Genomic DNA, 12,905 nt, shown 5'->3' with positions numbered 1-12,905 from the left:
CATTTTACATTCCTTAGCCTTATTGCATAACTATATGTGCAACAATATGTGAAATTAACAAAATATGGGGAAGTCTAAATGCCTTTCTTTCAGTAAGAGCTCAAAAAGTCATCACAATCAAGCTTTCTTGTGATGACTGCAAATACTTATTTTTGTTTGTTTAATTTGATATGGGGGGGGAAATCATATGTGAGCCCAAAAGGCATGTTTTACATATTTCAGGGGGGAAACAGACACATGCTGTAGTAATTAATACACATTAGCTAATTCAATGACTTTTTTAAAAGACATATGTGTTTTGCAAGCTGTTTTTCTACCTTCCAGGGTTTACCGCTCACAGTAATGGGGTCTTAAGTGCAATTATATTTTTTAAACACAAGGTGACAGTAGATAACCAAAGATATTGTTGAACTCTTTGTAATCCGCTGTCCGCCATCCCCTAGTGCTGAAGTAAGGATCATTTTTATGTGAGCAGAACTGATAAATGAACTATTCTGTGTCTAATGGTTATTCCACAGATTATATAGCAGAAACATCTGGCTTTGGCCTGACGGTAACCAGGAACCATTCCTGGCTCCCTGGTGGGCATGCAGGTAGGATAAGCCGCCCCTTAAATAAATTTGTCTCATTGACATACAGTGGTCCCTCGGGTTAAGAACTTAATTCGTTCTGGAGGTCCATTCTTAACTTAAACAGTTCTTAACCTGAGGTACCACTTTAGCTAATGGGGCCTCCTGCTGCCACCGTGCTGCCAGAGCACACGATTTCTGTTCTCATCCTGAAGCAAAGTTCTTAACCTGAGGTACTGTTCCTGGATTAGTGGAGTCTGTAACCTGAAGCATCTGTAACCTGAGGTACCACTGTACTATAGGTTGTATGTAAAATGGGTCCTATTCCAAAAGGTGGCTTCTGGGGGGTGGGGAGGCGGAATTCAGATACATTCTACCTTTCCAGATGGTTTATACTGCACAAAGGGGAATTTTATATGCCATTTTAATAGTACAATAATGACTACAGTGGTACCTTGGGTTAAGTACTTAATTCGTTCTGGAGGTCCGTTCTTAACCTGAAACTGTTCTTAACCTGAAACACCACTTTAGCTAATGGGGCCTCCTGCTGCTGCCGCGCAGCCGGAGCACGATTTCTGTTCTCATCCTGAAGCAAAGTTCTTAACCTGAAGCACTATTTCTGGGTTAGCGGAGTCTGTAACCTGAAGCGTATGTAACCTGAAGTGTATGTAACCTGAGGTACCACTGTATTAATGTTTCACTATATCTCTCTGCTCGTGTGCTTGCCTGGGAGTCAGAGCAGGTGGTCGTCCCACATTGTCAATGGCATTCCCTTTTCTGTGCAAAGTTAAGGGACAGCCAAATCTGTTTTGACTGATTACTAAATGGCCTTTATTGTTTCGATTCACAAATAACAACACTGGCTGCGAAATAAAACTGGGGAGCTTGCTCAGCCTGTAGCATCTTCTGCTTGCTTATTCAGCAAGAGAGAGAGCGCGACCCAATGAACTTATTGATAAAGCTATTTGAGCAATTATGTAAAAGAGAATTTATATCCAGCCTTTAGGAAGCTCTTTTAGACCAGATCAGGCTAGATCCATTCATCTAGCTAGCTGGCTGGTCTCATTTCGTTCCACTTTGGTGGAATCTAAGGGTGGGGCATTTAGACTGAAACCAGCAGAGATATAAAAGGGGTGTGATAAAACGGTTCAGAATTGGAACCAATGTGCTTGGTGGGGAGGAGCTTACAATTCTTGGCAGGGGGGTTTGCTCGTCTCTGTCCACCACCACCCTTTCTCATTTCTCTTTCTTTTTAGAGTTTTTAAAACTTCTGAACTTTGTTTGTTTCTGGTCTTGCCAACAGCTTCAGCGGCACAGCAACTGAGCTCCAGCAGCTGCCCCTTCACCCCCCCTCCAGCTACCATCTGTCCTTCACAGGCTCTAAAACATGTTAAAGCATGGAGGGGGCTGTTGTCTAGTCCAGCTGCTAGTGGCTCTCCAGGGCATCAGGCAATTCTTCACCTGCTCCCTGTTCCTTTGAAGTGCAAGTGTCAAGTACTGAACCTTGGACTTCCCACCGCTGTGCTTTCCCTTTCCCCGGCTACACAATACCAGGCTACCCTTCATGCTAGTTAATTGTGTGTGCTTGAGGGCCTTTCAACGGATCATAGAATCATAGAATCATAGAGTTGGAAGAGACCACAAGGGCCATCGAGTCCAACCCCCTGCCAAGCAGGAAACACAATCAGAGCACTCCTGACTTATGGTTGTCAAGCCTCTGCTTAAAGACCTCCAAAGAAGGAGACTCCACCACACTCCTTGGCAGCAAATTCCACTGTCGAACAGCTCTTACTGTCAGGAAGTTCTTCCTAATGTTTAGGTGGAATCTTCTTTCTTGTAGTTTGGATCCATTGCTCCGTGTCCGCTTCTCTGGAGCAGCAGAAAACAACCTTTCTCCCTCCTCTATGTGACATCCTTTTATATCACTTTTAGTCTGAAGAAAAATCAGCCAAGGAGCACCAGAAAGGGACATGATCCCAGTCACGATCCACAGCAATTCCCAGCTGAACACAATTCTCTGAGCACACTTATCTACAAGTTTGTTCTAAGAGTGCAGACTCCAGGACCTGAACGAGAATTTGCTTTCCTATGCGCTTACCACTACCCAATAGCCTATCATTTTGCCTATCTCACACAGAAAATGCTCCCTCAAAACCTTGTTTCTCAGATCAGACTGTTTGTGACTCAGAGGAAAAAGCTCTGTCACAGCCTCTCTTCCTAGCCTTTTCCTCTCTTTCATGCTCCATTCCCTAATGTTTCAAGTTTCCTTTTATTGTATTGTGTCATGTTGTATTGTCAGTTGTTTTCAGATTTTCCTCTGCACTGCATTTTCATATTATTTGTGTGGTTTTTTTTTTCAATTTCTGCATGCATTTGTATTGGTTACACTTATCCCTTTTAATATATTTTGTATATCAATAATTTTTTAATTTTTTTAAAAAGTTTCCTTTTATGAAGCAGGGGGGTGGGGGAGCATGGTTTTAGTCTTCGTTTGTAAAACAAGTATTATTTGAATTGATTGGGAACAAGGAAACACATTAAAAAGAGATGTGTGTTTATTAATGGGGTGAGAACCAGGAAATCTTTCACTGTAAATGGGCGTTGTTTGCCAACCATAAAAGGCATTCATTAATAGAGACAATGCTCTCTGACAATAAACTAGACCTGCAGAGAGACTCGCATTAGCCAGTTTTAGCCAATCTCCAGACTGAAGCTATTTCAGGACTTGAGGGTCCCATCTCTGCTTCTGAAGAGATGGCGACATGCTGGGACAAAGGTGCGCTCCAGCCCTGCAGTAAAGGAAATGACATTCTGTCACCAACATGATAAACCAAAGGGGCCATGCCAAGTCATCTTTAAATAATCTGTTGGTAACCTTGAAGGCTGATCATGTCAGGTGGGAACAAAATGATCTGTGTCCCTCTGACAACCACACTGAGGAGATCCCTGCGGGGTAAGCAAGCCTTAGCAGATGCTGGGCGAGACATTTCTTGACATGCTATTAGTAGGCTAAACATAACTCTTAGCACTTAGGGGGGTGGTGCAGGTGCAGAGGTCACAGAGCAGAACTTTCCCAAAGGTACCTTGGGAGAAAGAAACAGCTGTGCGCAGTGGCTTCAGTACATGAGCTTCCTAAATGGGGGACGTGTGTTTGTGTATAAACTGGGTGGGTTTGTATGCCTCTGAAGGCTAATGGCTGGGAGTCAAAAGAGGGGAGAGTGCTGTTGTGCTCAGGTCCTGCTTTTAAGCTTCCCATTAGGCAACTTGTTGGCCATTGTGAGAACAGGATGCTAGACTAGATGGACCAATACCCTGATCCAGCAGACCACAACCCTCCAACGTTAACTGTCCCCCTCTGCATGTAGTTGGCCTCTGAACAGGGAAGGTCCATTGAGTTGCCTGTAGACCTATTTCCCAAGCACTGATCTAAACTTAAAAATCTAGACAAGGGGCCACACATCTACATTACAGCTACATTAACAGTGTCTACTCAGGAGAGCCAGTGTGGTGTAGTGGTTAAGAGCAGTAGACACGTAATCTGGTGAACCGGGTTCGCGTCCCCGCTCCTCCACATGCAGATGCTGGGTGACCTTGGGCTAGTCACACTTCTTTGAAGTCTCTCAGCCTAACTCACCTGACAAAGTGTTTGTTGTGGGGGAAGAAGGGAAAGGAGAATGTTAGCCGCTTTGAGACTCCTTAGGATAGTGATAAAGCAGGATATCATATCCAAAGTCTTCTTCTAAAAAAAAAAAAAGTGTCTACTCAGAAAGAAACCCTGCTGTCTTCAATGGACCTCACTCCAAGGTGAATGGGTATACAAGTCCAACAGAATATTCAAGTGCCTTAACTTGAACTAAACCTCCACCAGTCCAGGTAGCTCCCTAGGCTGAGGCTGCAGGTGTCAATGCTCCACATCTATAATAATGATGATGATGATGATGATGATGATGATGATGATGATGATAATAATAATACCCCACCCTTCTGGCTGGGTTTCCCCAGGCACTCTGGTTGGCTCCCAACAGAACACTGAAAACACAATAAAACATCAAACATTAAAAACTTCGCTAAACAGGGCTTCCTTCAGATGTCTTCTAAAAGTCAGATAGTTGTTTATTTCCTTTACATCTGATGGGAGGGGATTCCACAGGGTGGGCGCCACTGCCGAGAATGCCCTCTGCCTTGTTCCCTGTAACCTCACTTCTCATTTCCCCACCTCTGCTTTCTAACAACCAGAGCTGTGCCTCCACACTGACCTGGCTGAACAAAATTTGTACACATGTCTGTTGCCTGTACCTCATCCATTGCTGGGTGCAAAGTTGTCCCACTATTCACAGTATGAGGAGGCTGGGTTGAGCGATACCTATTATATAGATGTAGAATTAGTAACCAGTTTAATTCAGCATTGCCAAGAATTAAGGCAGCATGCAGATATTAAAGTCAGGGCATTCCCATGATAAGCAGCTGGTTGCTCTGAGCTTGGAAGATAGTGATACAGGAAAAATTGTATTGATTGAAGTTATTGTGCTAATGGGATGACATGGTTGGCTACAACCCAATGATTGCATTTAGCCTACCACAGTGGAATAGACAGAGAATGTGCTTAAAATGCATACCTATATTTCATTTGGCAAACTAATGAAAAGAACTTAAAACAAACATAAAAAATGAATCTTAAAATTAAATGTAGTCATTAATCAAATTCAGCGACCCTTTAGCAAATATTCAAACCATCAGCAAATATCTGAGAAGCAGCAAAAAAATTAAAAAAACATTTTCAGCTGAAAATATCCTATAAAGAGCAGAGTTTATTCTACCCAATGGAGAGCATGTTCACCAGCCAAAAACAATTCAATCTTTGCAGCCAATTAGCCTTTAAAAACCCAAGAGGCTTCGGTCAGATATCTTTGGGACCATGGTGGTTTTTTTAAGAGAGAGAGATTTGGATAGTCCCTATGATCCTTATCGTAGTAGCACTGATCAGAACATTAAGGGATGCATCATATGACTGCATTGATCTGCACTGCCCCGGGTTAATTTTTTTCATCGCTCCTGCACATTGTTTCCCATTAGACTAGCCCAGCCTTCTTAAGTACATATAGTTTGATTTATGGCAGCCCTCCAGATGTTAATCATAGCACCAGAATCCATTTATGAGCTTTCCACAAGAGTACGAGGTCAGACACACTTGTGTAGGTTTCCCACAGCTTTGGTGCCAAGTTTGAGTGGCGGAGGAGCATGTAAAAGATCATGCGTCAAGAGAACAGCAGAAAGGGCTCATAGCTCTGGAAAGGAAACAGCAGATGAAGACCAACTGGTACATAAAGTGTTTTTACTAAACTGCCAGTCCGGTGTATTATTATTATTATTATTATTATTATTATTATTATTATTATTATTAAATTTCATCTGAGGAACACAGGGGGGTTTACAATATAAAAACACAAAAATACATAGCATATCCACATTTACCTTTCCTCCACTCTTTCTAGGCATGGTCCACAAATTAAAGCTCTGCGTATGAGCATCCTGTTTTGCTCTGGAGCAGTGTTTCACAAACTTGAATCTCTACCTGCTTTCGGACTACAATTCGCATCATTCCTGACCAGCGGTCTTGCTGGATGATGGGAGTCGTAGTCAAAAAACAGCTGGAGACCCAAGTTTGGGAAGCACTGCAGTCTGGAGCTTTCCCCAAGAACAGCTGCTCTTTAAAACTCAATTGGAGCAAACAGCAATCCGTGGGAAATTGTCTTTGCTCCGGTTCATCTTTAAAGAGTTGATTTTCGTGAGGGAAGCTTGTGGCACACACACACACACACACACACGGACATGGAGCGTTAAAGCGCAGACATCTGCCTTGAAAGAGCAGGGCAAAAAGGTGGGTGTTAGCCCATAGTAACAAACAAAACACACCCAGTTTAAAAGGACATTGGTTGTTTAATTGGCCAAAGGCCTGGGAGAAGATTATGAATGTGATACAAACCCAGATCACTCAGAAATCAGCTCATAAGCAGGAACAGCTCAGTTCCTTGAGAAAATGTATTAATTATGAATCATGCACTTGGCTGTCCCCATGGTATCAAAGATTACTTTGATGCTTCTAAAGGAATCAGCGTGGACACCTGACCTTTTGACACCTGCCAGGACAACCTACAGACTCGACAAATCTACCTTTAAAATGGAACGTGCACTTCAAGTGATTGCCCCCAGGCAATCAAAGGGAATAAGTCATTCTTTTATTTATTTATTTTAAGTCAACTAAAAGGAGAGGCTGTTGTGTAAAAGAAAAACCATTTTCCACACTCAAGCTGTATTTTTTTTTTCAGCCACAAGGTGTCACAAGGACTACTAGGTAGATTGGAGCAACCTCTCACCTCCTTTGTTCCGCTCCAGATAGACTCCCCCAACATTAGAGTCCTTTCACATTCAGAGCTGCGCAACACATGGTGCTCTTTCTGATTATTAGCATGTGTATGATTTGTTGTTCCCATACCTGTTACCTTCCAGATGTTGTTGTCCATGACTCCCATAATTGCTGATCATTTTGGCCATGCTAACAGGGTCTGATAAGAGCTGGCGTTCCGCAACAAATGAAAGACCCTTAATTGGGGGAAGCTGATCTAAAGTAATTGGGGGAGTCTGATCAGAACCATAGCTGGACGGGGTTTTTTTAATCATTTGCCCTTACTATGGTCCCAACCTCTTCCATGGCTGCTATGTGCCTCAAGCCATTGGCACCACTCTTTTAAAAAAAAGTCATCTAATGGAACCACGGTCCTCAAAGGGCAGGTTGCCAGGTTCACACATGTACACATATTTATTGATTTATTGGATTGCTTGCCAGTCAGTTCTTGCCAGTCTCAATATTCAGTGATTGACAGCTGAACCGATGAACCACTGAACCACTGGAAAAGCATTGTGAGTTGGAGGCGAGAAGGAAGTCCCATTTGTTGTCACCTGAGACTGATAAATTTTTAAGAAGAGATTGTTTTGTATTTTGTTTTACATGATGTTGTATATTTTGAAAGCCGTAAGCTATTTGTAAGGAGTTGTCCTGAAAGGTGGAGTATAAATAAATAAAATGATGATGATGACTATAATGATGGAGAGGACATTTCAACAGTTTGACTTCACTCCCCAAAGGGACACTCTTCCATTCTCTTCCGAGACAGAAGAAGAAGAAGAAGAAGAAGAAGAAGAAGAAGAGGAGGAGGAGGAGGAGGAGGAGGAGGAGGAGGAGGAGGAGGAGGAGATAGATGAGAGAGAAAGAGAGAGAGAGAGAATACAGTGGTACCTCAGGTTACATACGCTTCAGGTTACAAATGCTTCAGGTTACAGACTCCGCTAACCCAGAAATAGTACATCGAGTTAAGAACTTTGCTTCAGGATGAGAACAGAAATCATGCGGTGGCAGCACGGCGGCAGCAGGAGGCCCCATTAGCTAAAGTGGTGCTTCAGGTTAAGAACAGTTTCAGGTTAAGAATGGACCTCCGGAACGAATTAAGTACGTAACCAGAGGTACCACTGTACTTGCCAGACTGACAAGCCTTTTCACATTGCAGATAAAGTTACCTAAATGAAACTAAAAATCTATCCCCCCCCCCCCCATTTTCACATGAATTGTCATGACCCAAGTAGCAGAGCACCTGCTTTGAATGAAGATGATCCCACCTTCAATTCCTGCCCTCTCCAGGTAGGGCTAAGAATACTCTCTGCCCAAAACCCTGGACAGCCCTTGCCGCTTTGTGTACACTGGACAAGATGAACCAAGGGTCTGGCTCATTAAAAGGCAGCTTCCGAATCCGTGAGACACTTTCCTCTAGGGGAAAAAAGGAAGAAAAGACTGCATATACAGTATGTAAAAGTGTCGTGGTTGTTGTTTAAACTTACACAACCGCACCTACCTCACTGGATTGTTGTACAGACGAATGAGCTAACATATGGGAAGTTATTGCAACATTCGAAATCTCTGGCCGCAGTGTTGATCTCTTTTTTTAACTTGCCGTGATACTGGAAAATGCAGTGATGAAAATGACTGAAATGTGCCAGGCACATATCTGTGCATCTGTCCTCTGCCTGCCTGTGTCAGCAGCACATGTCAAAAGTCTTTTAAGCCAGAAGGCAGTTGTGCGCCATGAAGGTGTCATAAGATTAGAGTCACTAGACACTTTGTTCCGTGAGCGGCGGAAGTTCCCTGCTTCTCCTTCCACTGCATCATCCATTCAGTCTGACTGCCAAAGCCAGTTTGTTCGTGTTTTGGATGCACGAGACCTATCAATCATCCTACTGGTTGCTTAACATGACTCTCCAGATTGCTTGTTTATGACGCTGCTCCTGCACCTGAAGCATGATCAGAATGCCCACAATGCTGGAAAACATCGCTCGGTTAACTACGGTAATCACGAAACCTGATTCTCTGCATAAGGCGTTGAAGTTGGCTGAAAAAGCTGTTTTGAAGCAACTTTTACAGGTAGGGAGAGAATAGGTGTGGTTATATGAAGGCAGGCACATATAGCCTGCATGAAAACTGAAGGTCCTGTCAGAAAGCACAGGTGAATAAAGACAGCTTTGTTGCCATGAAGGAAAGACGACTTCCTACCAAGAGAGGCTTTGATCGGACTGGTAATGAGACGCAAAGGTTAGTTCTAAGCTAACAGGAAATACATTTGAGTCTCCTATTGTTACTGATGAGATTTTACACAGACATGCATAAGCTAGCCGTTGTATTTTTAGTTCTGAGACTGGCAATTAAATGCTATTTATGTCGCCAAATATGAAAGATCAATTATTGGGCATGGGGAGGTGTGCGCTGCAAAGTCTCCAGTGCCCAAAGGAGGGCAGTGGTATCATCATTTCATCTACACGCTGAAGAATTTGGAGCAAGTTTACGGAGGCCTAGGCACTGTGGGTCTCCCAGCACATGCCAAGAATCTATTGCTGAATCTCTTCCATATGTCTTAATCCCCTCCAGGGGTTCAGCTGAGAAGAGTGGTGATGCATTCATTCCCCTTTCTGCCAAAACCCTTTTAAAGTGTTGCTTGCTTTTCCATTCATCCCTATTAATTATCCGCGGTATCTTACTGCAAGGTAACCTAACAGAATTTATAACCCGTCAAATGGTGGGCATGTCGCCACACTGAATTTTGTTTCATCTTTGGTAGGTTTTCATGGCATTTTTAAAGATGTCTAGCTGAAAGCCTCGGTATGATCCCCTGACCATTCTCTTGATTGGATTTAAATCAAGACTTTCTGTTGAAGTGACTTGTGGGTATTTTATACCTGAAAAGCACTGCGTATGAGCTGATGTGGAAGCTCTACCTGTAGACTTAGTTCTGGGGTCACCAATGGATGCTGGAGCTGTCATAATGCATAACCATGCACAAACCAACCCCCCAAGTTATGAGGAAAAGGAGCAGGTAGAATAAATACCAGCATTGCCTAAGGGCACATTGTACCTGTTTTGCTGAAGCCAAGCAGATCTTGGTCTGGCCAGTGTTCAGATGGGAGATTTGTGGGATGTAACATAAGCAGTCAAGTACAACACTTCCTGTTTACCCAGAGTGGGCACGCAGGGGGGTGTTACTCCAGCCAGGAGGACTTCCTGTCAATCCTGGTCTGGAGCTTCCTCCCCCTGCATGTGACCAGGTAGGTGGACATGACCCTGGGAGACCCCATAAAAGGGGCTGGTCATGCAGCCATCTTCCTCTTTTGTCTCTTCTTCTTCTTGATGGCATGATCTCTTGATACTGATGTATTTTGCTGTCTGCTGGCTCTCAGCCTCTAGGACTTGGGCTCATTCCCATATGGGGTGAACTCAAACCCTTTTCTGTAACTCTAAGCTAAAGCCTGCCTTCAGGGATCCAACTGTGAACTGAACGTGAGTAAACTTCTTATTACTTTTAAAAGAAGATTGTTGTTTTATTCTTTTTAGGAGGAATAAAAGGGCACTTACCTTAGTGAGGACCTCACTTGGGAAATCAACATAGGTGGTCAGAAAGGCCCAACAGAGACTCCATTTCCTCAGGGTCTTCTGAAAGAATAATGTTAAACAACAATTGATGAACTCCTTTTATCAGTTCACAATAGAAAGTGTCCTTTTATATTGTATCACAGTGTGGTATGCTGGCCTGACAGCCATGGACAGAAAGTCTCTACAGAGGGTGGTGAATACAGCACATGATATCATGAGTCCGCTAGATGACATCGCAAGGGATCGTTGCCTTAGGAAAGCAAGAAAAATTCTCAGGGATGACTCACACCCCGGCCATCACCTCTTTAATCTTCTACAGGATATAGAAGTATAATCAGCTGTACCAACAGGCTAAAAAATAGCTTCTATCCGTGGGCTGTTAGGCTGTTGAGTGGAAAATAACATAGCGAAATTGACTTTTGAGGTGGTATGTTGTTCAATAAGAGATTGAGTGTGTGTTTTTTGGGGGGGAGGCTCATTTAATTTAATTGTATACAGGTTGTACAATGACAATAAAGGTATTATTACCAGGAACAAAACCCAATCTGGACAAAGCCAGATTGGATTGCTTAAGTAAAGAGATTCAAACCAATCTACCAACTAGCTTCCTGCTATATGCTGGGGAATATATTCTGCTGCTGTCTCACAAGCATAAGTGAGGAAGGATAATATTTAATCAATATATCCTCTCCTAGTATCCACAACATTCCCACAGGATTGCCCCGGAATCCCATGTACATTGTCTTGAGCTTCATGACAGAAGAAATGTGGAGTATAAGATGTAGTAAATAAAAATAAATAATACTCCACAGTCATGGGTCAAGGTCTTTGCCAACATTGCTGATGGTGATCCTTGATTGGATATATGTAGATGACTGTCTCAGTGGCATGCAGTGAAATTTTTCGGAGGGGGAAAGTTAAGGCTAGAGGGGGCAGCTTGTGAGGGTGATGGGGGTGGCTTTGTGACATCACAAGCATCACACCTCCCTCCCTAAGCTGGACAGAAGCTTCCTGGGCTTTGGGGAGGAGGCAGCAGGCCTCCAACAAGATGCTGGAGCCCTCCTTCTCAAACCTGGTTTTCGGAAGGTGGTGGGAGGCTAGCCTAGTCTCACTAGTCTACTGACTACACACCACTCACTTCCACCCTGTATTCCCTTGCCTGGAAGTAAGTCCCATTGAACACATTGCGTTGCCTGTCTGTCTCTTGAGTCTGTTTCCTCAATTCCCTGTCCAAGAGGACCTCGTACAATTGCTTTAAAATAATTATTCCTCTTCCTCCCCACCCCACTCCCACGTAAAGGAAAAAGACATTGTGGTCCCAGTGAGAAAGAAGAAGTCAGCTCGGAGATGAATGCCAAAATGTACTGCCAGATCCTTAAAAGGATGAAATCTTTATTAAAGACATTAAGTGCAGGAGGAGCCATTAAGGAAATGGGTATTTTGAAAGATATCAACGACCTTAACTTGATGAATCATTAAGTGTCCTTACACCAAAGTGTTTCCCCTTCTGCCATGCAAGGGGACAGGCAAGGTGGAATCCTTAACAGCTGCACTGCCAGCGGCTCCTCTGTTGTCCGCCTCTCAAAAGCACAGGAGCCCTGCTAGAAGAAGAAGGTTGGCTAGCCCCTTGCATCTGCCTTGCTTTCTGAGGTCACTCCATCTCTGACTTCAGGATTGTCAAGCTGATCTCCTCGGGATGGGACTTTCACTGGGAAGGTCCCCAAGGAGTTCTCCTCTCTCTCTCTCTCTCTCTCTCACACACACACACACACACACACAACCAGGGCTCGGGACCTGCATTTTATCCATACTCTGGAAGCCTGAGAGAGGAAAGGGGGCAGGATCCTAAGAGCTCATGAGCCCCCTGGTTCCTGGTGGGGTGAACCATATCACTGGGCTGCAGGACATGGAAAATAGAAGCAGGGTGATGGACAACGAGGCCTTGCTGGGATAGTAACCAGCCAGCATTAGCAATGAAGCAAATGAAGATGGGGATGGATTGAAGGGGAGTAGGCCAATGGACTTAATAAACCTGAGTCACAGAAGAGCTAGGCAGTTTTAACACCAGGTGTCAAAAAAGGGTTATGTATGTGGCCTGTGTTTCGTTAGCCCCAGCATGGAAAACGAGAGAGGTCCCAACTAAACAAGAATGGCAACTTAAGTTGACAGACTATGTGCAGCTTGCAGACTTAACATATGAAATAAGAGAACAAGGAGAACATACGTTGGACAACGTTTATTGAATATATGGGAAATAACTGTGTACAGCTGAAAATGCTGGCAGCATTAAAATAAATTCAATAGTGTAAATAAGTTTTGATGGACGTACTAATGGAATACTGAATGGTTTAGCTTACCTAAAATAT

At 43.6% G+C, this 12,905-nt stretch overlaps 1 long non-coding RNA gene across 3 annotated transcripts; it reads right to left on the bottom strand.

Moving 5' to 3' along the window:
* Positions 1 to 3,106: 3,106 nt before the first annotated feature.
* Positions 3,107 to 11,448, bottom strand: LOC310677921. 3 transcript variants are annotated; one of them, XR_014511516.1, is made up of 6 exons: positions 11,345 to 11,448; positions 10,522 to 10,596; positions 6,042 to 7,189; positions 4,826 to 5,909; positions 4,550 to 4,598; positions 3,107 to 3,358 (listed from the first exon to the last, which is right to left on the bottom strand). It is a non-coding gene; the product is annotated as an uncharacterized lncRNA (long non-coding RNA). The 3 variants fall into 3 exon arrangements; XR_014511517.1 differs by having other exon boundaries at positions 4,866 to 5,909; XR_014511518.1 differs by lacking the exon at positions 6,042 to 7,189 and having other exon boundaries at positions 4,866 to 5,854.
* Positions 11,449 to 12,905: the final 1,457 nt, after the last annotated feature.

This window comes from Podarcis tiliguerta (genome assembly GCF_965153285.1).
Source record: "Podarcis tiliguerta genome assembly, chromosome: 5".
NCBI lineage: Eukaryota > Metazoa > Chordata > Lepidosauria > Squamata > Lacertidae > Podarcis > Podarcis tiliguerta.
The sequence above is the reverse complement of the archived record's forward strand: the minus strand, read 5'-3'. Positions and strand labels throughout refer to the sequence as shown.